The 26,030-nt window shown below is 39.8% G+C and overlaps 1 protein-coding gene across 1 annotated transcript in view; it reads right to left on the reverse strand.

Annotated features, from left to right (window-relative positions):
- The window catches only part of CNTN4 (contactin 4), a 425,127-nt gene extending 399,725 nt beyond the window's left edge, over nt 1-25,402 (reverse strand). Inside the window, exon 1 of the mRNA XM_068982346.1 lies at nt 25,356-25,402. The gene's annotated coding sequence lies outside the window, so the exon portion shown is untranslated. The remainder of the gene's footprint in view (nt 1-25,355) is intronic.
- Nucleotides 25,403-26,030: the final 628 nt, after the last annotated feature.

Below are 26,030 nucleotides of genomic sequence, written 5' to 3' on the forward strand. Positions count from 1 at the left end.
CAGCTGTGGATGTGACTGGTGATAGAAGCAAGGTCCAATGCTATAAAGAGCAAACTGCATAGGAACCTGGAATGTCAGGTCCATAAATCAAGGCAAATTGGAAGTGGTCAAACAAGAGATGGCAAGAGTGAACGTCGACATTCTAGGAATCCGTGAACTAAAATGGATTAGAATGGGTGAATTTAACTCAGATGACCATTATATCTACTACTGTGGGCAGGAATCCCTCAGAAGAAATGGCGTAGCCATCATGGTCAACAAAAGAGTCCAAAATGCAGTACTTGGATGCAATCTCAAAAACGACAGAATGATGTCTGTACGTCTCCAAAGCAAACCATTCAATATCATGGTAATCCAAGTCTATGCCCCAAACAGTAACGCTGAAGAAGCTGAAGTTGAACGGTTCTATGAAGACCTACAAGACCTTTTAGAACTAACACCCAAAAAAGATATCCTTTTCATTATAGGGGACTGGAATGCAAAAGTAGGAAGTCAAGAAACACCTGGAGTAACAGGCAAATTTGATCTTGGAACGCGGAATGAAGCAGGGCAAAGGCAAATAGAGTTTTGCCAAGAAAATGCACTGGTCATAGCAAACACCATCTTCCAACAACACAAGAGAAGACTTTACCCAGGGACATCACCAGATGGTCAACAACAAAATCAGACTGATTTATGTTCTTTGCAGCCAAAGATGGAGAAACTCTATACAGTCAACAAAAACAAGACCAGGAGCTGACTGTGGCTCAGATCATGAACTCCTTATTACCAAATTCAGACTCAAATTGAAGAAAGTAGGGAAAACCGCTAAACCATTCAGGTATGACCTAAATCAAATCCCTTATGATTATACAGTGGAAGTGAGAAATAGATTTAAGGGCCTAGAGCTGATAGATAGAATGCCTGATAAACTATGGACTGAGGTTCGTGACACTGTACAGGAGACAGGGATCAAGACCATCCCCATGGAAAAGAAATGCAAAAAAGCAAAATGGCTGTCTGGGGAGGCCCTACAAATAGCTGTGAAAAGAAGAGAAGTGAAAAGCAAAGGAGAAAAGGAAAGATATAAGCATCTGAATGCAGAGTTCCAAAGAATAGCAAGAAGGAATAAGAAAGCCTTCTTCAACTATCAATGCAAAGAAATAGAGGAAAACAACAGAATGGGAAAGACTAGAGATCTCTTCAAGAAAATTAGGAACATTTCATGCAAAGATGGGCTCGATAAAGGACAGAAATGGTCTGGACCTAACAGAAGCAGAAGATATTAAGAAGAGGTGGCAAGAATACATGGAAGAACTGTACAAAAAAGATCTTCACGACCCAGATAATCATGATGGTGTGATCACTAGTCTAGAGCGAGGCATCTTGGAATGTGAAGTCAAGTGGGCCTTAGAAAGCATGACTACGAACAAAGCTAGTGAAGGTGATGGAATTCCAGCTGAGCTATTTCAAATCCTGAAAGATGATGCTGTGAAAGTGCTGCACTCAGTATGCCAGCAAATTTAGAAAACTCAGCAGTGGCCACAGGACTGGAAAAGGTCAGTTTTCATTCCAATCCCAAAGAAAGGAAATGCCAAAGAATGCTCAAACTACCGCACAATTGCACTCATCTCACATGCTAGTAAAGTAATGCTCAAAATTCTCCAAGCCAGGCTTCAGCAATATGTGAACTGTGAACTTCCTGATGTTCAAGCTGGTTTTAGAAAAGGCAGAGGAACCAGAGATCAAATTGCCAACATCTGCTGGATTGTGGAAAAAGCAAGAGAGTTCCAGAAAAACATCTATTTCTGCTTTATTGACTAGGCCAAGGCCTTTGACTGTGTGGATCACAATAAACTGTGGAAAATTCTTAGAGAGAGGGGAATACCACACCACCTGACCTGCCTCTTGAGAAATCTGTATGCAGGTCAGGAAGCAACAGTTAGAACTGGACATGGAACAACAGATTGGTTCCAAATAGGAAAAGGAGTACGTCAAAGCTGTATATTGTCACCCTGCTTATTTAACTTATATGCAGAGTACATCATGAGAAACGCTGGACTGGAGGAAACACAAGCTGGAATCAAGACTGTCGGGAGAAATATCAATAACTTCAGATATGCAGATGACACCACCCTTATGGCAGAAAGTGAAGAGAAACTAAAAAGCCTCTTGATGAGAAAGTGAAAGATGAGAGTGAAAAAGTTGGCTTAAAGCTCAACATTCAGAAAACTAAGATCATGGCATCTGGTCCCATCACTCCATGGGAAATAGATGGGGAAACAGTGTCAGACTTTATTTTTTGGGGCTCCAAAATCACTGCAGATGGTGACTGCAGCCATGAAATTAAAAGACGCTCACTCCTTGGAAGAAAAGTTATGACCAACCTAGATAGCATATTCAAAAGCAGAGACATTACTTTGTCGACTAAGGTCCGTCTAGTCAAGGCTATGGTTTTTCCAGTAGTCATGTATGGATGTGAGACTTGGACTGCGAAGAAGGCTGAGCACTGAAGAATTGATGCTTTTGAACTGCGGTGTTGGAGAAGACTCTTGAGAGTCCCTTGGACTGCAAGGAGATCCAACCAGTCCATTCTGAAGATCAACCCTAGGATTTGTTTGGAAGGAATGATGCTGAAGCTGAAACTCCAGTATTTTGGCCACCTCATGCGAAAAGTTGACTCACTGGAAAAGACTCTGATGCTGGGAGGGATTGGGGGCAGGAGGAGAAGGGTATGACAGAGGATGAGATGACTGGATGGCATCACTGCCTCGATGGACATGAATCTGAATGAACTCCGGGATTTGGTGATGGACAGGGAGGCCTGGAATGCTGCGATTCATGGGGTCACAGAGTTGGACACGACTGAGCGACTGAACTAAACTGAACTGAAGTTTGGTTCTGGAGACAATATGGTCTTTCATTTCATCTCTCAACATTTTATGAAAAATTTCAAACATGCAGAGAAGTTGATGATTGTACATGGACACCCATCTACCTATGGATAGGCTATACTCATTTAGAGTATGCTGCTGCTGCTGCTGCTGCTAAGTCACTTCAGTCGCGTCCGACTCTGTGCGACCCCATGGACAGCAGCCTACCAGGCTCCTCCGTCCATGGGTCTTTCCAGGCAAGAGTACTGGAGTGGGGTGCCATTGCCTTCTCCACACTTAGAGTATACGAGTCCTCTTTTGCGATGGCAAGTGAAATTGAATAACAACAGGTAGATCACTTGAGTGTAAACTACTGCAATTTCATGTACAATGAAATCTTCCCACCTACCTCCCCAATACTACAGGAAGTGGGTAGGCACAAAGTCTTATGTGAAGACATGAGGCCTGATCATCTTTGCAAAATGAACTGCAAATGTTGACTTCAGAGTCAAACAACAAAAACACTATACAGCAACACAATCACTTCACCAGGCTGACTTATATTTCACAGAATCATATCAATTAAATAAACATCTACAGATATCATTTCTCCTAAGAAATCACATTGTTATTTTTTCAGCAATGACTATGGAGTATTGTTTCAGTGACAGATATCAAGACTTCACTGATCATAATAGCAGAGAGTTATTTAGCAATAAATGATGCCCATTGGGTTTCCCTATTATATGAGGCATACTTTTAAAATGGACTTCCATAGTCATTTGGCTATTTTACTAGATTAATAAACATCTCATCTCCACCAATGGAGAAGAAAATGGCAACTCATACCAGTGTTCTTGTCTGGGCAATCCCATGGACAAAGGAGCCTGGTGGGCTACAGTCCTTGGGGTCACAGAAGGGTCTTACAGGGGTCAGACAGAAGCTAGCAAATGAGCACACCTCCACCAAAGTAGATGAAAAGTTTACGCTTAATGATTTATACAGCCTATATATTGCTGAAGTTGGAGATTTTCTTTACAACTTAGATTTAATATATACCTAATCCAGTGCTCCAGTGATCTCTGATCCTATCATCACTCATATAGTCTTTAGGATATGATTTGAACTGGTTTAAGGAAATGAAAAGCTACATAGTCTTCTTAAGAGTTAAAGTTTAGCTATCATAATCTATCTTCCTGACCCAAGGATCAAACCAAGATCTCCTGAATTGCAGGCAGATTCTTTACCATCTGGGCTTTCCTGATGATAACTCAGTTGGTAAAGAATCCCTCTGTGATGCAGGAGACCCTGATTCGAGTCCTGGGTCGGGAAGATTCCCTGGAGAAGGGATAGGATACCCACTCTAGTATTCTTGGGCTTCCCATACAGATGGTAAAGAATCTGCCTGCAGTGTGGGAGACCAGGGTTCGATTCCTGGCTTGGGAAGATCCCCTGGGGAAAGGAAAGGCTACCTACTCCAGTATTCTGGCCCAGAGAATTCCATGGACTAATCCATGGGGTCGCAAAGCGTCAGACACGACTGAGAGGCTTTCACTTTCACTTTCTTTATTGTCTGAGGCACCAGGGAAGCTATCTTTATCTACAGCCAAGTTTAATAAAATATAGTACATATTAAAGTCTTTCATTCAATATCTCTCATTTTGTTTTCTCGACATGTTCCTGCCTTATAAAAATGCATTTTAACATCATTCTGATTGTATACAGATCCATACTTCAGCAATTTGGACATACACACAGACACAATCTAAGATCCAAACAGGAAGCTAGCTATTCATGGCTTTTCCTAGATGTATGTAATGCCCGTCTCTAGAATAAAGAACAAATCTCAGACATCACTTGAACAGTGAGAGGTCCAGCCGTCTTCTCAGGGGTGAACTCTAAAGACAGGGTCTCCAATATTCCAGCACAGTGGCTCTGAGGATGGTTTTCAGACCAGTAGCAGCATGCTGGGAACTTAGAAATACAAATTTAGGACCCACCTCAGAAGCTCTGAACAGAAGCTGTGGGGATGAGGACAGTAAGCTGTATTTTAACCAAGTCTTGCAGGTGGTTCCAATGCTTACTAAAGAGAACCATTACTCTAGCCTGTATGGTATGAAGTTCTTCCAGCAAAGGGCACTGGTCTTGCCACTGCACTGGTAAGCCGATTCTATTCACTTTTGCGATACTCCGGTCATTTATTAAGCTGTTAGAGATCACTTTGGCTCTATTTTTTCAAATTGCTCTTAGTTTCAGAGTTTTATCCTACTTTCTAGCCCATTATTTTATCTTTCCTATTCACGTTTACTTTAAAGGGTGTCTTAAAGTAGTAGTATGTAAGAAGGAGTGTGTTACAGTTAACTTCAGCCTGGAGAAAATAGCTAGTTCATTCTTTTCCATCTTGCCTCCTCTTCCCCAATAAATGCATGAATATTTTTCAAGTTCAAGTTTCCTTCTTCCTGTTTTGTTTACATTTCTTACCATATTTTTTAAAAAAAATTGTAGTAAAATATATAACTTTTTCATATTTATTTGTCTAATAAACATGTAAATGCATTTTCTGTTAATTTATATATATTGTGTTGCCATTATCACTTGTTTATAACTGTAATTGGAATTTTATTTTCTCCTTTAATTTAATATTAAAGTTTAATAATAAATTTGTGGCTTGTTTTTATTTTATTTGCAACTCCTAATTTTGTGATTCTGTGTCAAGATAATGTACAACTTCTAGGTTTTTTAGATAACAGAGTTTACTAAAGATTTCTTTGTTGCATAGTATGCTATTTATAATTAAGAACTATTTGTTACAGTTGTATCAATATGGGCAAATTATACCCTTGAGATTTTATTTACAACTAAACCACTATAAAATAATAATACCCTTTAACTGAAGGCATTTCTTAAAAAAATCAAATGAGCTGATGGATATGAAAACTGTAAGCAAATTAGGAAACGCTGGATTTTTGTCCATTTCATGAAAGCTATTATATCTTAATTTGTACAAACATTGCAATATATACTCTTATATTGTACCATATATTTTAAATTATTCAACCATTTATTCAGTCTTAGCTATGTACCACGTTACTATTTCAGATATGTCTGCTGCTGCCTGCTCAGTCACGCAGTCATGTCAAACACTTTGTGACCCCATGCACTGTAGCCCGCCAGGCTCCCCTGTCCATGAGATTTTCCTGGCAAGAATACTAGAGTGGGTTGTCATTTCCTACTCAAGCAGATCTTCCTGACCCAGGGATCGAACCCACATCTACTGTGTCTCCTGCAGTGACAGGCAGATTATTTACCACTGAGCCACCTGGGAAGCCCCATATCAGGTATAGATGACATAAATATGAATAAGAGACTAATCCTGCCCTCAAGGAGTGTTTAGTGAAAAAATAGCCGTGTCAAGAGTATGGAGAGAATTATAAAAGAGATGATCTTAAGCAATTTATTAAATATTCTCTCTGCCTCAGTTTCTTCACCTTCAGAATTAGGATAACAACTTACAGTGTTGTCACAGTGGCGTATAAACAAGATGGCCAGCCCGCCCTCGACAAAGGGGTGAGCACTCGCACATCTTTAAGTCAATCAGATATTGTTCTAAGGTTTTTGGATGCTAAGCAATAAGTCAGAGAGAAGAAAAATGTGGCAAAGTTTAGATTCCACTGGCCATATCTTCCTTGAGAAAACCTGATTGTGATGTTACCTACACCTTTCACTCTACTCTGGCTCTGGTCTTCCCTGAATCTGACGAAGATCTCCATCATTTCTGGGAACATCTTCTAATTTTTCAATAAACCCCTTTTCTGCTTCAATATCTAGAATCATCTTCTCTTACTTGTACCCTCAGTATTTTAACTAATCAAGAAATTTTGAAAAAAATGATGTTTCATTTCTACAAGGGCACAACTGTGAAAGAGGAATCACAAAATTAGGGTTGAAATCCAAGAGTATATAATTTACTGGTAAGTTGTAGGCTTGCTAAACCCCACTTTCCTCTTCTGTAAAAAGTGGGTGGGCCTAGGATGTTCTCACACATTGTTGCCACATGGACCATTTGTCAGGCCACTACAAATGCTTTCTCTTCATTCCCCATCTCCCCACATGGCTTGAGGGGCAGATGATTCACAACAGTCGCTTGTGACAAAACTCAGATAAAATGGATTTCCAGAATATTTGAATTACAGCTCAAATGCCATTTTATCCATGATATTCCAGATTGAAGGTAAACATCACTGCATTTCCTTCAGCAATGCTAATGACTTTGTGTCATGTTTCCTGACTTATGTCTTCCCTTATTTCTGCTGCACTGGAGCATAAATTATATTGAGGTACCATCCCTCTCTGATTTCTTTCTCATTCCTAAGATCTAGATTAGTGCCAATCATCAGTCCTTACTCAATAAATATCACAGGAGTTTTTCAGAATGAGTTATTACTAACTATGGCTGTGCCATGGATACTGAGTGAGTGTATGTGCTAAAAGGAATACCCCAAGGAAATGCCCTGATCAGTTTTCTTATGCTCTAGTGAGAATGGAAGGATGAGTATCAAACATGACTCTATTTAAGAGGAGGATGTGGGTAGAACATATTATACAACTGTCAAAACCCACCAAATCAGTGGGGAAAAGAGTATTATAAAATTCACCTTTGTGTCTGTAAACAACTGCATTTGATCTGACATTCCAGCCACTTTGGACATGCTGTACCATATTGGGACAAAAACAAAAATCAAAACAACAAAACAAATCAGAACAGAAACCAAATATTTTTATTCAGGTACACAGGTGAAAATCATCCTTATAGAAAATCATCTAATTATTCCATTCTTAGATTCTTTGACAGAAATTGTTTGCTAAATGAAGCTTATGTCATTTTCACCAAAATTTATGGCCAATTTGAGGGAGAATTTAATTGGATATCTCAAACTATAGGGAAAACTAATAACTAAAATGAACTGAACTGTTAGAATTTATCCATACAAATGATAAAATCGTTTCTCTCTCTTTTTTTTTTTTTTCTTTTGCTGACAGAATTTGCTTGAACTCTATCTCAGTGAATCAGATGACAGGATAGTCTCAAATCAAGCTACAAATGAATATTTCTACAAGGCAGAAATCTATGAAGAGTCCTTCTTTCTGGGAACGTGAAAAGAGAAGTAAAATAAACCCAGGAAGAGGTCAAAGAGCCTCTAAGAGTCAACTTGTTTTCACTGTTGGATTTAACATTTGGTTGCAGTCCAAATCTTGCATTCATCGGCCCTTCTTTATTATAACAATAACACTGTGACTCCAAAGGACAGAATTCTTGCCCCATCTCTGCCTATGTCACTTTAAGGAAGGGCCTTAACCCTTCTGGATCTCAGTTTTATCGTCTCTAGGGGTGAGGAAGAATTGATGCTTTTGAACTGTAGTGTCGGAGAAGACTCTTGAGAATCCCTTGGGATCAAATCAGTCAATCCTAAAGGAAATCAGTCCTAAATAATTTGGAAGGGCTGACACTGAAGCTCTAATACTTTGGCCACTTGATGCAAAAGCAGATTCTTTGGAAAAAGACTCTGATGCTGGGAAAGACTGAAGGCAGAAGAGAGGGAAAACAGAGGATAAGATGGTTGGATAGCATCACTGACTCAATGGATATGAGTTTGAACAAACTCCAGGATATAGTGAAGGACAGGGAAGCCTGGCATGCTGCAGTTCGTGGGGTAGCAAAGAGCTGGACACAACTTCATGACTGAACAACAAGGAAGAGAGAACTGGATATAATGATTTTATAATTCTTTAATCTCTAACTTTGTCTGTATATTTTGTAAATCTCTAATTTTATCTCACCAGGGGTTTGCAATGTGATGGATTTCACATGGGCACTACATGTCAAGTTCAAGAGTGGCACTGGCTCAAGGCACCATCCATGTCTTACTGTGTCACCTCCCTGTGGCCCAAAGCACACTGGATGGAGGAGGGATGGCTGGGGCAGGTGGAAGGACAGCTCAGAGACACTCAGAGGCATAGACAGCTTGCCACTCTGTCTGGTGCAACATAATGAGAGGAGGCATCATCTGCTTCATCACCTCACCCAGTGGTAGCAGCCTGTGCGGATGCTCTAGATTTGTTCAGAGATTCAGCTGTATCACCCCAACAATGTCTAAGATGCCAATAATCAACATGTTTCTGTTGAAGAATAGGGCCCACGAGGCCAAGTCATACAGTCATCAGCATCGTTAGGCAAAAAATGTGATTCATTCCGAGTCCAGCAACCACCCAAGAAACCACATCGGTGAAATTACTATATTTGCACATTACTAAATTCCGTTCCAAGTTGACCTGACCCCAGTAAATAACAGTGTGTGACATTCACCTGAAACATACTGGACTAGCCAAGTGGACACGGGCACCTCCATCCTCCACTTTGGAGTGAAGAGGGGACCGATTCTAAGGGCAATTAAGTTATTCTCCAAATGTCAGCTCCATATAAATACCAAAAATCAAGCAAAAACGCTTAGGTGGAAATCCATTCTTAATTTACACCTGAATTTTATGAGTCCAAGTGAGCCGTCTGTGAAAATGTCAGGTAGAATTCCTTTATGAAGTTTTACGTGACTTTCAGGAGCACAGATCTGGTCTGAAGTGGTATTTGACAATCCAAGTGCAACATTCAGCGAGGAGCTGAGTGAGGGACAGTTAAGTACAGAGGAGACAGAGTGCCAGTGTGAAAGCACTGCAGAAACATACCAGAGATATCTTCTTGCAAATTTACAGTGACTTAAATAAATCACCACGCCAAACCCTTCCTCAAAAGTCTTAGACCTTAGTAACTAAAGGTATAAGACAGAGGGTATATTTTAGGCCTAGGTGATTAGATTCAGTGACATTTTTAAAGGATTATCAGCAGATTTTCCCAAGCATTAAGCATTCCCCCAGAATATGCTAATGATTCCAGGCTCCTAAAATTATGTATAAACGACTACTGTGACATGTCTTACTTTAATATCTTAATGGAATGCTCCAATGCCATGATCCATAGATATGAGACCATGAATGACTAACTTCAATTCTGTCGACATGATTTCAAACATGTGTTCAAGCTGTGCTGACTTGGAGATGTATGTAGACATCTGATTGGAAAAGCACATGACAGTCAAACTTCATTTGTTAAAAAAGTCATCATCACAGAGAACAGCTTCCTATCTGTAAAATACAAAGTGTTAAATACTCTCTCTGTGGTCACTTCTAACTCTAGACTCTTGGAATGCTGCCTGGAAACCAGTTAATCTCTAAAACAGAAACCCTCAACATCAAGTAGTTTGCAAATTTCCATATTTAGGCTAAGCAAGAGGCTTACTCAGAGCCCCAAATATAGAAAGGGGGAATTTGGAAGGGAGCAAAAATTGAACATTAAGTATCTCCAATGTGCTGACCTTATAGGTTAGCTGATTCAAGTCCCCAGTCATGAAATATATTCCCACCTTAGAAACACAGAGAGTAATGTGCAAATTTTCTAATTTACCATGAAGTAGTATAACCCCTTGGAGAAGGCAATGGCACCCCACTCCAGTACTCTTGCCTGGAAAATCCCATGGACAGAAGAGCCTGGTAGGCTGCAGTCCATGGGGTCGCTAAGAGTCGGACACGACTGAGCAACTTCACTTTCTATTTTCACTTTCATGTGTTGGAGAAGGAAATGGTAACCCACTCCAGTGTTCTTGCCTGGAGAATCCCAGGGACGGGAGAGCCTGGTGGGCTGCCATCTCTGGGGTCGCACAGAGTCAGACACGACTGAAGCAACTTAGCAGCAGCAGTATAACCCCTTAGCAGCCTCTCCTAACTGTCTCTATCATGATGGCTTGTACCACATGTGAGCATCTATACCAGTTACTGTCTAAATAAGTCATGCATGGTCTTTTCATTTACAAGTGTGATGGTTAATTTTATATGTTGACTTGGCAAAACCGCGGTGCCCAATTGTTCACTCAAACATCAGTCTACATGGATGTTGCTGTGAGGTAGTTTTTAGATGTCATTAACATTATTTAAATTTTTTATTTTTATTGACGTACAGTTGCTGTACAATGTTATATAAGTTACAGGTGTATAATATAGTGATTCATAATTTTTAAAGGTTATACTTCATTTATAGTTATAATAAAATATTGGCTATATTCCCTGCATTGTACAATATGTCCTTGTGGCTTATTTTATGCCTAACAGTTTGTTCCTCTTCTCCCCTACCCCTTCCCCTCCCTGCTGGTGACCTAGTTTCTTCTCTATCTGTGAGTCTCCTTCTCTTTTGCTATAGTCACTAGTTTGTTGTATTTTCTAGTTCCACAAATACTTGATATCACACAGTATTCATATTCCTTATTTCACTTAGCATAATGCCCCCTAAGTTCAACCATGCTGCAACAAATGGCAAAATGTCATTCTTCTTTATGTTTGGGTTGTATTCCACTGTGTATACATCACATCTTCTCTATCCACTCGTCTACTGATGGATACTTAGGTTGTGTCAATATCCTGGCTGTTGGGAATAGTGCTAAATGAACATTGGGGTGCATGTGTCTTTCTGAAATAAATATATTTTTGATATATATATCTTTCTTAATTAGTGTTTTTCTTCACACTCACAGTCTACTTGCTGAGTCATATGGTAGCTGTATTTTCAGTTTTTTGAGATACTTCCACAGTGTTGTATACAGTGATGGTACCAGTTTATATTCTCAACAATAGTATATGAGAGTTCCCTTTTCCTTACATACCCACTGACATATATATATATATATTTTTTTTGGTCCTTCTTGATAGGTATGCTATGTTGAGTATCTTTTCATGTGCCTGTTGGTAATCTCCATTTTCTTTCTGGAAAAATCTATTCAGGTCTGGCCTTTTTTTTTTTCCTGATGTTGCATTGTATGAGCTATTTACATATGTTGGATAATAACCAACACATGTAAATGTCATTTGTAAATATCTTTCCCATTGAGTACGTTAACTTTCTCTTTTATCTATGTTTCCTTTGCTATGGAAAAGCCTTTATGTTTAATTAGGCCCAATTTGTTTAATTTTGCTTTTATTTCCTTTACTTTAGGAGATGAATAAAAAAAAAAAAACTTGCTGCAATATATGTCAAAGTGTTCTACCTATGGAAACTATGAGGGAGTTTTCCTCTATGAGTTTTATACTATTGAGTGTTACATTTAAGTCTTTAAACTATTTTGAGTTTACTTTTGTATGTGATATTAGAGAATGTTCTAATTTCATTATGTTGCATGTGGCTGTCGACTTTTCCCAGCATTCCTTACTTACTGAAGAGACTATCCTTTCTCTATTTTATGTTCTTGCCCCTTTTGTCATAGGTTCATTGACTATTTCTGAGGAACTTCCACACTGTTTTCCACAGTGGCTGCACCAATTTATATTCTCACCAACAGTATATGAGAGTTCCCTCTCATATACTCATATACATGTTGCTCAGTATTTTTTAAAAAAGGCATGGCTTTATTTCTGAGCTCTCAGTTCCATTCCATTGATTTGCATGTCTGTTTTTGTGCCAGTACAATACTGTTTGGATGACTGTAACTTTGGAGTATAGACTGAAGTCAGGGAGTGTGATTCCTCCAGCTCTGTGTTTCTTTCTGAAGATTGTTTTCTCTATTCTGGATCTTATACATTTCCATATAAAATTTTAAAATAACACTTTATTTATGAATTAAAATTTACAAATAAAATTTATGAGCTTCTCTCATAGCTCAGTTGGCAGAGAAGCTGCCTGCAATGCTGGAGACACATGTTTGATTTCTGGGTTGGGAAGATCCCCTGGAGAAGGAAATGGCAACCCACTCCAGTATTCTTGCCTGGAGAACCCCATGGACAGAGGAGCCTGGTGGGCTACAGTCCATGGGGTGGCAAGAGTTGGATGTGACGTAGTGACTAAACCACCATAAATGTTTACAGTGTTTGTTCTACTTTGGTGAAAAATAAATTCTCATCAGTATTTTTATAAGGATTGACATTTAAATCAGTGAGCTCTGAGTAAAATATATTATTATTCAAAATGTGCATGGGTCTCACCCAGTCATGGAAAGGGACACTAAGAAAAAGAGACTAAGAATTCTCCCTCCAGACTACCTCAGACTCAAGATGGCAACATCAACTTCTTCACTGAGTCTCCCAGACCAAAGAATTCAGACTTGCTTTTCCTTGTAACTGCATAAGCCTGTTTCTCAAAATGTGGGATTCCTGGTAGAGAATTCCTTAAGCTGAAATGGTGTACAACAAAGAAGCAGTTACCTAAGGGGACATCGTGCTAATGGATGCACAGAATAAATCAAAAGAAAGCAGAGATGCTCACAGACACAGTTCAAAGTCATGGTAGCCTAGACTGAGATGCCCAGTGGAGCTGATGAGGAAGGGGCTTGGTGGTGCCCCTCTGGCTACTCTGGGTACCAAGTGCATCTACAGGGTCACTGCAAAAGAAATACTGAACACTATTTTCACTTCTCACCTTCCCCCGGGTCACCGCCCTCCCCAAAGTAAATATCCTCTCTGGATTTCTTACAGTTAGTGAAAATAGGTACTAAGTGAGTCTTTTGTAAAAGTGAAGTGGCATAGACTGAACTTTTTAAAAGTGGGAGATGCCTGTAAATATTTTTCTCTTTGAATGTATGTGCATATATTCCATTGGTCTCTTCTGGAGAATACTAACAAGTCTAAGCTTTACTATCTATTTCTGTCTGTATTTGTAGGTGGGTTCCCCTTTGCGGTGATAAAGATGGTCACTGGCCACTGAGGCTTACATTTTACCACCTCACATATTATGATGTGTAGGCACTTCTCCTTCCACAAAGACTCAGGAAGAGTTTGAGGAATCAGGAAGTCTTAAATCAGTCAAACCTGGGCCTCTTAAATGTTTGGGGTATAGAGGAATGGTCAGAGGAACCCCTATGGACTAAAAATAGGTGATGTTTAATTACCCAAAGGAAAATGAAAGTGCTATCAAGAAAGCAGAGGAAGTGGATAGTGGGGAGGCATATTACCAATACGCTATACACAGTCCAGAGCACTTAGCCAGCACTTAATATTGCAGGCTATCTTTATATGAACACCTGATTTATCTCCTTAAGTAAATGATAACATTATGGAAAAGACCACTTCTTAACAGTTATATTTCCTCTAGTCACTAGTACTCTGAATTCTAAATGTTCCACTCTTGTTCTTGACACAAACTTCTTGCGTAAACTCAAATGCCATTCATAGACTGTGCACAGTGATGAGTGTTACATAAGATCAAGTAAAGAGCATTTTTTTAAAAATTCACAAACCTCTGTTCCTAAATATTCACAAATATTGTATGACATGATCTAATCCACTCATAGCAATTAAGTTACCTTAACGGCTATCTTAAGTTGGAAAGCATCAAATAAAGTTTGGTTGCTGGAATGCAAAAATCCAAGGGACACAACTCATCTAAAATAGATGAAAACTTTCCTCTTAAATATCAATAACACACAAGAATCAAATCTGCTACTTTATTTAGGTAAAAGAAGCATCAATCCCAAATGGCAAACTTCTTTACTAAAGCCCTTGAAGCAACTTACTATTGATTCATAACTATACCTTTTTACAACACACACTACATAAAATTATGCTTCACAGAAACTATTTGTTACAATATTTCTGGTCATTATGATCAGTTCATTATGACCACTAGTGCTGATTCTTTATGACCCCTTACCTCAGATATGCAGATGACACCATCCTTATGGCAGAAAGTGAAGAGCTAAAGAGCCTCGTAATGAAAGTGAAAGAGGAGAGTGAAAAAGTTGGCTTAAAGCTCAACATTCAGAAAACTAAGATCATGGCGTCTGGTCCCATCACTTCATGGCAAATGGATGGGGAAACAGTGGAAACAGTGTCAGACTATTTCTCTGGGCTCCAAAATCACTGCAGATGGTGATTCAGTTCAGTTCAGTCGCTCAGTCTTATCCGACTCTTTGCGACCCCATGAATCGCAGCACGCCAGGCCTCCCTGTTCATCACCATCTCCCGGAGTTCATTCAGATTCATGTCCATTGAGTCTGTGATGCCATGCAGCCTTCTCATCCTCGGTCATCCCCTTCTCCTCCTGCCCCCAATCCCTCCCAGCATCAGAGTTTTTTCCAATAAGTCAACTCTTCGCATGAGGTGGCCAAAGTACTGGAGTTTCAGCTTCAGCATCATTCCTTCCAAAGAAATCCCAGGGTTGATCTCCTTCAGAATGGACTGGTTGCATCTCCTTGCAGTCCAAGGGACTCTCAAGAGTCTTCTCCAACACCACAGTTCAAAAGCATCAATTCTTCGGTGCTCAGCCTTCTTCACAGTCCAACTATCACATCCATACATGACCACAGGAAAAACCATAGCCTTGACTAGACAGACCTTAGTCGGCAAAGTAATGTCTCTGCTTTTGAATATGCTATCTAGGTTGGTCATAACTTTTCTTCCAAGGAGTGAGCGTCTTTTAATTTCATGGCTGCAGTCACCATCTGCAGTGATTTTGGAGCCCCAAAAAATAAAGTCTCACACTGTTTCCCCATCAATTTCCCATGAAGTGATGGGACCGGATGCCATGATCTTCCTTTTCTGAATGTTGAGCTTTAAGCTAACTTTTTCGCTCTCCTCTTTCACTTTCATCAGGAGGATTTTTAGCTCCTCTTCACTTTCTGCCATAAGGGTGGTGTCATCTGCATATCTGAGGTTATTGATATTTCTCCCGGCTATCTGGATTCCACCTTGTGTTTCTTCCAGTCCAGCGTTTCTCATGATGTACTCTGCATAGAAGTTAAATAAGCAGGGTGACAATATACAGCCTTGACGTACTCCTCTTCCTATTTGGAACCAGTCTGTTGTTCCATGTCCAGTTCTAACTGTTGCTTCCTGACCTGCATACAGATTTCTCAAGAGGCAGGTCAGGTGGTCTGGTATTCCCATCTCTTTCAGAATTTTCCACAGTTTATTGTGATCCACACAGTCAAAGGCTTTGGCATAGTCAAGAAAGCAGAAATAGATGTTTTTCTGGAACTCTCTTGCTTTTTCCATGATCCAGCAGATGATGGCAATTTGATCTCTGGTTCCTCTGCCTTTTCTAAAACCAGCTTGAACATCAGGGAGTTCACGGTTCACGTATTGCTGAAGCCTGGCTTGGAGAATTTTGAGCATTACTTTACTAGAGTGTGAGATGAGTGCAATTGTGCGGTAGTTTGAGCATTCTTTGGCATTTCCTTTCTTTGGGATTGGAATGAAAACTGACCTTTTCCAGTCCTGTGGCCACTGCTGAGTTTTCCAAATATGCTGGCCTATTGAGTGCAGCACTTTCACAGCATCATCTTTCAGGATTTGAAACAGCTCAGCTGGAATTCCATCACCTTCACTAGCTTTGTTCGTAGTGATGCTTTCCAAGGCCCACCTGACTTCACTTTCCAAGATGTCTCGCTCTAGACTAGTGATCACACCATCATGATTATCTGGGTTGTGAAGATCTTTTTTGTACAGTTCTTCTGTGTATTCTTGCCACCTCTTCTTAATATCTTCTGCTTCTGTTAGGTCCAGACCATTTCTGTCCTTTATTGAGCCCATCTTTGCATGAAATGTTCCCTTGGTATCTCTAATTTCCTTGAAGAGATCTCTAGTCTTTCCCATTCTGTTGTTTTCCTTGATTTCTTTGCATTGATCGCTGAAGAAGGCTCTCTTATCTCTTCTTGCTATTCTTTGGAACTCTGCATTCAGATGCTTATATCTTTCCTTTTCTCCTTTGCTTTTGGCCTCTCTTCTTTTCACAGCTATTTGTAGGGCCTCCCCAGACAGCCATTTTGCTTTTTTGCATTTCTTTTCCATGGGGATGGTCTTGATCCCTGTCTCCTGTACAATGTCATGAACCTCACTCCATAGTTCATCAGGCACTCTGTCTATCAGATCCAGGCCCTTAAATCTATTTCTCACTTCAGCAATGAAATTAAAAGATGCTTACTCCTGGAAGAAAAGTTATGACCAACCTAGATAGTATATTAAAAAGCAGAGACATTTCTTTGCCAACAAAGGTCCGTCTAGTCAAGACTATGGTTCTTCTAGTGGTCATGTATGGATGTGAGAGTTGGGCTATAAAGAAGGCTGAGTGCCAAAGAATTGATGCTTTTGAACTGCGGTTTTGGAGAAAACTCTTGAGAGTCCCTTGGACTTCAAGGAGATCCAACCAGTCCATCCTAAGGGAGATCAGTCCTGGGTGTTCATTGGAAGGACTGATACTGAAGCTGAAACTCCAGTACCTTGGCCACCTGATGCAAAGAGCTGAGTCATTTGAAAAGACCCTGATGCTGGGAAAGATTGAGGGCAGGAGGAGAAGGGGACAACAGAGGATGAGATGGATGGATGCCATCACTGACACAGTGGATATGGGTTTAGGTGGACTCTGGGAGTTGGTGATGGACAGGGAGGCCTGGCATGCTGCAGTTCATGGGGTCACAAAGAGTCGGACATGACTGAGCGACTGAACTGAACTGAACTGAAGTGTAAAGCTAATACACTGGTCATAGTCCTTGGCCATAGTGAAGGAATTCTAATTTCCAACAAGAGAATGTAGCAAAGCTTGACAATTAAAAAACCAAAATATATCTTCACACACACACATACCTCTTTTTTATCGTAATTCATCCCTCAAAATAACAGCAGTGTCCTGCACAACACCCCTGCTGTACTCATTTCTTAACCTCCAATAACTTCTGTTAATTCACTTCCTACATTTCACCTCCCAGGTAAAACCTGGTCATAATTTCAGACTCACCACTAATGACATTCCTGTAAAAACACTTTCTTAAAACCAAGATTGGATTAAATTACTCTCCTGAGTACTCCCACAGTACTCCTTGCTTATTGCTAAAATGGCCTGCAATATCACATTGAAATAATCTGACAAAATGTTGTCCCCCTGATGCTGCAAATATAGTTTCAGACAGCAGGGTTTATTTTCCTTACGACATCCTCTCACTTCCCACAACATTCCCCATCAGATGCCTTTCACGAACCTTGTTCAAAATAAATTGAGAGAAGGGTTTGTGGAACTGACAATAAATCTACAAGAAACATTTATTCATTTAAAAAGAACCAGACACGTGTGTTCTCAAAGTTTAGCTGTGATACTGCTGAATTATGCAATCTTGGGAAAAGTCATGTGCATGTCTGGGATTTTTGGTTCTTCATATGGAAATTCCAAGAATAGGATCAGGGATCTCTTCCACAGGGTAACTGTAGTTGCAGACGCGTGTTATTAGCTCCAGATGATCCACTACTTAAGATTTAAGGATCAGTTAGCATTAAAAGACTCATAGATAGACAAGAGTCAGAAAAACTGCAAAAATGTGACATGACTAGGATATATTCATTTGATGACCATGAGAACAAAGATAATAATCTACTGGCATGACCCTAACTAAAGATAATAATTCCTATCACAGTTAAGCAGGCTCTGCCTAATGTCACTAAAATATTCAAAAGAGAAAACCAAGGCAAGAACATTCATAAACTCAGGTTGTCAGCAAGTCTATCTTAGATGAATCTGTGAAATTCACTGATGTTTTCTCCTGGTTCTAAAGAGTTTTAAAGAAAATCTTACAAAATCAACCTTTTGATATTTTATTTAAAACTCAACTCAGAAGGGACAGGAATGAGTTTTCTGAGATATTGGTCTGTATCATGATTGGGGTTTGTTTTACACAGGTGTGTGCCCTTGTTAAATCCCAATAAGTGTCTACTTAAGATCTGCATACTTCATTGTATATATATTTTGGCTAAGTAGTTAGGAAGAAGTGTACAGATGTGTGTAGTTTACTTTGAAATGTATTGGAAAAAGAACTAATGAATGAAAGGGAGATGCATAGACAGAAAGATGAAGAGGGTAAAATGTTAAAGACAGAATTCCGTTGCTGGGGATACTGGTATTCACTGTGATATAATTTCAATTTAATGCATGTTTGAGAATTTTCATAAGAAGATGATGAAAAGATTTTCAATAAAAATTAAAATCAGAAATGGACATTAATAGAAGTACCATGTTTGTCTTTTCAGACTACCATATTTTTTTTTTAAAGTATTCTAACTTATGGTCAAGAAATGCAAATGAAATGCTTTTTGACTGATTCTTACACATTTTAACTGAGAATTTTTCTATAAAAAAGTTCCCTATCTTGACAGTCATCACATCATTAAATAAAAGTGTGTTTGTATGTGTCAGTGTGTCTATAACAAAAATAACTATGACAGTGTTAAGGAAAAAACCTTCTCAGGATATATGGTGGCAGGATGTTTTGTCAAAGAAATAAACAGCAACAGACCTCAGAGAGATAAGCTTAACCTCAAATTTTCTGTCATATTTAGAAAGAAGCAAAAGGAAAAACAGAAGGTATCCAAGTGCTCAAAACGCTAACGGAATTAACGTTCTCTCCCTCCTGCCACAATCCTCTAGGCTCTGCTATTCACATAAAAAAAAAAAAAAAAAGAGCTACATCAAGGAGAAAGCAGATTGGCAGGAAAAGGGAAATTACTGGGACTGTTTCTGGGAGAAAAGAGGTGGTGGAGGGAAAGAACTGGCATTGCTGGTTTTCATCGCTTTTCCAAAAGGGGAATATCAAATTCTCTTAGAAGCAAAGCTGCTTCTTGCCAACTTCTCCTGCTATTTGCAGAAATATTTAATCAAGCGATTGCATCTTCAAATATTTGTGAATAAGCAGATAGAATTGCTAGTTGCCTAGTGAAAAACTTAATACTTCTCTTGGGTCCAAGTGTGCCACTTAACTTTAAGCATCTGAGATGTAATTTATGCCACACACTACATGAAAATGAACTGGATCGCATTCTGCTGTTCAACAATAACTCGGGTGCAGAATGCTGGCACTCATCACCCCGGGACAGTCTGCAAAGCAGGAGGAACAAACACCATCCTCCATAACTGGTAGGTGTCCACTTATATATTTTGCTGACACACAACAGTGTGCTCAGGAAGGTGACAAATACGTCTGTGATGGCAAACAGCTTGAGTGCTAGGTCATTCAGAAACAAAGAAGAAGAAGAAAAAAAAAGCAAACAGCTTGAGTGGTAGGTCACTCAGAAACAAAAAAGAAACAAACAAAAAAAAGGTCTAATAATTGTTTATTTTAACTTGCACATTTTCACAGTACCAAGAAAGTACATTTAACCCTCTTTGGTTAGTGAGACAATTTGGTAGTCAAAATACATGTTTTAACTTATGCATATGTGCTACTGTTGTTGATAGCTATGCTAATTAATATATTTCCCCAGAGGCAGTGGCTTCAGGTAAATAGCATGATGAAATATGATCTTGGAAGAACTAGACACTGCAATTAATAGCTCCTATTACTTTCCAGTGACTTCCTCATTCTCAGTACCTCAGATGAGAGAATGCCTACCTTGATTTCACCCAGCTTGGAAACGAGATCATGTGATCCTCAATCCAGCTGTTGACATGAAAGTCCTTAGGCTATCATTCCACACTGGGAGAAAAATGGAATCATATTATTTTTCTTCTTCTCTCTCCTCCTCCACCACAACCACCACTACCTCCATCATTATCACCACCACAAACACCAGAGATGATAAATATAACTATGTTTCTGCCTCTTCGTTTCTAGACCATTGTAAAAAGGGTTGGGTGGTTTTTTGACAAACTCTGAGGACACCGTGTGGGTGATACGATTTAATGTCAAGGTCCGTGAGGCACAGAAGGAATCAACTGTGAGAAGTTATTGAGAAATGCCTCAAAGAAATGGTCATACTTTCTCCAAAAGAGCCAAAATTGAGATGAAACCGTCAGAATAATCGCCAATAAAGAGAGACAAGTCATGCATATGAATACCATAAAGAAATAGACAGAGATTTTGAATGCAAGACCCACATCAAAGATAGCAAGAGTAAAGGTGATTATTTGTGATGGAACTAATTCTCATGTAGCCTCCCCTATATGGTATTCTCCAGGGCAGAGGTTGACAAACATTTTCTGTAAAGGACCAGATTGTAAATATTTAAGTTTTGAGGACAAGAGTCTTTGTTACCACTTTGTAGCTAGAGGGTGAAAACATTCACATGCAATATGTGAAGGAATGAGTGTAGCTGTGTTCTAATAAAATTTTACTGAGGGGCATTGAAATTTGAATTTTACACAATGTTCATGTATAATGAGATATTAGTATTATTTTTCTTTCTTTTTTCTTTCAGCCATTTACAAAATCGTGAAACTATCCTTAGCCTGTGACTTGTACAAACATAGGCAACTATCAGGATTTAACCCCATTGGCCATAATCTGCAGACCCTTGCCCTAGGGGTGAGGAACTCAGGAATGGATCACTTAATGATGGTTAACATCTTTTCTTAAGTAAATGAAGAAAATATTGTTAAGGATGGTTAAAAACATAAGCACCTCTCATGGACTGAAAACTGACTATTCAACTAAATTGTGATGTTGGCAGTATTACCCCACTTGTGGATTAGAAAAGAGAGCTTGGAAAGTTAAAAACCTGCCCAAGACCTCCCAACTGGTATTCCACTATGCTAATTGGCTTCTGTGAGAAATAATGAACTGAACACATTTGGCACTTTCCCCAGACTACTTTGTCTCTTGGTGAGCACAGTCACTGGAGGACACGTGTAACCAGAAGTACAGCAATTCTGTTTCTCATTACCTGTCCCAGAGAATGTAATTTAAGTGAAATGGTAGTTGTAGCAAAATATTCACAAGCTATAGGACACACACTACCTGCTGACAGAATAGAAACTTTATTTTGGAAAATCTATAGTTCTAATAGCTCACCAAAGAAATTGGAGATTGTAAAGAAAAAAAGGGAAATTATTAGCTAGTCTGAACACCACCGGCTATTATGACTACATTTCCAAGTTTCATTGTTTAGTTTTTCCAGGAGCAACAGAAACAGAAAGTAGTAAGAAGACATATAATCTCAGTTCAATGGCAAAACACATATACACCCATCCCCCACCTCCCCCCCACACACACCCCTCCTGGGGAATGCATGATGTTCCATAAAGAATACACATGAGAGAGTGAACTGATAAGAACTTTTCTGTATGTGCTGGAAGAAGGGAAGGAGGTAGATTGCTCAGTGTCTCTACAGAAACCGAAGAATTTTCATAGCAGAGTATACAAGAGAGGAGGAGAAGGAAACTGGAACCAGGGCATTGCATTAAAAACACAGACTTCTTACATCAGCCTCTCAACCACTAACCCCAGAGTGGATTTCAGAGAGTTCACTCCATCCTGACCTATTGAATCACCAACCTCCCACAGATTTAATCCTCTCTAGTAGTGCCCATCCCCCTGCCTCATGTTTTCATCCCAGAAATGGCTCCAAATGTCTCTAACCTGATCCCATTAAATAAGGCATAGAGCAGAATTTCTCAGCCTCAGCAATCCTGACATTTAGGGCTGGATAACTCTTTGTTTTCACTCTCCTCTTTCACTTTCATCAAGAGGCTTTTTAGTTCCTTTTCACTTTCTGCCATAAGGGTGGTGTCATCTGCATATCTGAGGTTATTGATATTTCTCCTGGCAATCTTGATTTCAGCTTGTGCTTCTTCCAGCCCAGCGTTTCTCATGGTATACTCTGCATATAAGTTAAATAAGCAGGGTGACAATATACAGCCTTGACATACTCTTTTTCCTATTTGGAACCAATCTGTTGTTCCAAGTCCAGTTCTAACTATTGCTTCCTGACCTGCATATAGGTTTCTCAAGAGGCAGGTCAGGTGGTCTGGTATTCCCATCTCTTAACATTTGAAACAGTGTCAGACTTTATTTTTTTTTTGGCCCCAAAATCACTGCAGATTGTGACTGCAGTCATGAAATTAGAAGACGCTTACTCCTTGGAAGAAAAGTTATGACCAACCTAGATAGCATATTCAAAAGCAGAGACATTACTTTGCAGACTAAGGTCCATCTAGTTAAGGCAATGGTTTTTCCAGTGGTCGTGTATGGTTGTGAGAGTTGGACTGTGAAGAAAGCTGAGTGCCGAAGAATTGATGCTTTTGAACTGTGGTGTTGAAGAAGACTCTTGAGAGTCCCTTGGACTGTAAGGAGATCCAACCAATCCATTCTAAAGGAGATCAGCCCTGGGATTTCTTTGGAAGGAATGATGCTAAAGCTGAAACTCCAGTACTTTGGCCACCTCATGCGAAGAGTTGACTCATTGGAAAAGACTCTGATGCTGGGAGGGATTTGGGGCAGGAGGAGAAGGGACGACAGAGGATGAGATGGCTGGATGGCATCACCGACTCAATGGATGTGAGTTTGAGTGAACTCTGGGATTTGGTGATGGACAGGGAGGCCTGGCGTGATGGGATTCATGGGGTTGCAAAGAGTCAGACACGACTGAGCGACTGAACTGAACTGAAGTGAACTGAACTCTTTGTTGTATGGGTACTGTTCTGTACATTGGACGATGCTGACCAGCAGATATAGACAAATATCTCTTGAAGAAAGGGAAAGAGACACCTCTTCTCCTACTCACCATCTCTCTCCATTTCCCTAAAAGGAGTAGTAAAGAGTTTGTAAAAAGCAGTCTCTAGCAAGATACAGACAAATGGGCTGGGGCAACAGTCATAAACAAGAAGAAAGATGAGATCCATTTGGACTGGGGAGGGGATGCAGTTCTATGGGAGTGAGACATTTGTGGTAAATCAGCCCTGCCTCTACCATCAGGTTATCTGAGATATGCCTATGAAGCTGCTATCCAAGGTACTGATGTTATAACTCTGGTTGAGATTCTTTATTCTAGAGGCCAAATTGTTGAGAGCTGGCACATTTCAAGGAATCACTTGGGTTTTGAGGAAGAGAGTGCCAGTGGCAATTTTAGCAGACCTTCCCCATTTCCTTTGTACAACTTCAGGGGCTAGATGGGGTCCAGTAAGAATGGAAATGTAATTTTCTCACCAAACTGGCAAAGACTGGATGGTGCTTCATAGCTAGAAATAAGTTGCTTTAAAGAAAATAAAGAAATGAAGTCTTGCACTTTACTGTTACATGCTTTTGTCTGCAAGTTCCAGAAATCTATGTTGTGTTAAACTTTCACTTTTAACTGTGGACGATTTAGTATAGAGTCTTCTATGGTAAAGGGGTTCAGATGAGCCACCTCAAAATGTGCCACTTTGGCATGTGAACTATTTTGAACTGAACATAATCAAGAACCAGTAGACCCAAGGAAGACTTTCATCTCTCTCTTGACTAATTAAGGGGCCTTAGGTAAGGGGCCTGCTCCAGAAAGAGAGCTAAAACCAGACATAACTTTTTATGTGAATGACCTATCTGTAGGGTAGTATAAATATCTAATTACCAAACATCTACTCCACTTACTGTCCTGAGAATTAACCTCCTCCTCTTTGGAGAAGGAAATGACAATCCACTCCAGCACCCTTGCCTGGAAAATCCCATGGACGGAGGAGCCTGATAGGTTACAGTGCATAGGGTCGCAAAGAGTTGGACACGACTGAGCAACTTCACTCTTTGAATCCCCAGGTTCCTATCCCGATCCTCAACTCAGAGTGGCATATAATCTCAAATGCCCAGCTTGCTCTCCTGTCCAATATTCTTATGGAACCTGTACATATATAATTACAGTTGTTTTTCTTCTGTTAACCTGTCCTCTGCTAAACTGACTATTGGATTAGTTAGAAAAAACTATAGAGAAAAAAGTGTTTCTGCTCCTACAGGTGCTATAATGAAACTCAGTAAGTGTTGCATCTCCTCATCTAGACTCTGCTTCTTGGTTTAACGGTTCCTTGACTGTCAACTTTTTCAATGTTGTCAATGCTTAACTCTGACTAGTGGCTGGGCCATAGTCATGCTTAGCTCATAGAAAGTGAAAGTCAAGTGTTAGTCACTCAGTCAAGTCTGACTCTTTGCGAACCCATGGACTGTAGCCCACCAGACTCCTCTGTCTATGTAATTCTCCAGTCAAGAATACTGGAGTGGGTAGCCATTCCCTTCTCCAGGGGATCTTCCCCACCTGGACTCAGCTCATTGGCCTGTGCTCAAATAATGGCTCCATGCGCAGTGAGGGTTACAGAGACCCACAGAGAGAATAAGGTTGTATTAACACTTTACTAGGTAAATGTGTATTGCAGCTGGTAACTGGATGGGACTATTCATGCCTCTAAGCTGCAGGGTTAACGTTGCTAGATGGCTCCTCATTATCAAACTGCCCACACTCATCTGCCATTTAATAAATGTAGGTTCAAGTTAAGCATATTGCTCAAAACAGAAATCACACACCACTCAGAGCAAATAACCCTGTCCTCCCACCAACAGCAGAGAGCTATGTGCGTTTGATGTATTTCTCTTTGTGTGTGTACACACATTTGCAATTATTTTAATTCCATGTATTTGGGATGATAAAATATAGCATGGGTAATCAGTAATTGGCTGGTGTTGAGACCGGCATGACTCATACCTTTCACACCAAATGATTCCTTTGAATCTTGGGTGGAGGGTGGTGGCTGTGGGCCTTTTAATCTGGCTGCATTGCAAACTGTGTTGGGAAAAAAAGCAACGTGAGCCAAAGGAAAATACTGAGGAAATAGCTATTTTTCTCTCAATAGGTAGAAATAAGCAGATTATTTCTTTAAAGGCACTGTGCAAAGCACAACTGCAATAAGTAAATTTATAATCCCTTCAAATTCCGTATACCGTATATTCATATTTTAATAAGATACCAAATTAGCTACAGTTTTTAACTTCATTCTTGGTGTCTCCTAATTCCCATCCAGATATAGATACAGACTTTTCTGCTCATTTTAGAACAAATATGTCAGGATATGTTAATAATGAAAGATTCCAAGTTCTAGGAACCATGTGACCATGTTTCCCATCCTTCTCATGATGTGAACTTACTGTCAGCTCTAAGCTAGCCTCTGCCCCTGCCTCTCTGGATCTTATATTCTCCATCTGCACAATGAATGGCCACCTAAGCAACGGCTAAGATTTCCTCTTATTGTAACATTTAATAGTTGCCTCTCTCTAATGATGCAAACAACCCTACCAAAAAGCCACTTTTAACTTCCATTCAACTGTAAAAAAATTGTTCATTCAGGGAATGAGAGAATGAAATCAAAAGAAGAGATGTGTG

Source organism: Capricornis sumatraensis, chromosome 10 (assembly GCF_032405125.1).
Source record: "Capricornis sumatraensis isolate serow.1 chromosome 10, serow.2, whole genome shotgun sequence".
Taxonomy (NCBI): domain Eukaryota; kingdom Metazoa; phylum Chordata; class Mammalia; order Artiodactyla; family Bovidae; genus Capricornis; species Capricornis sumatraensis.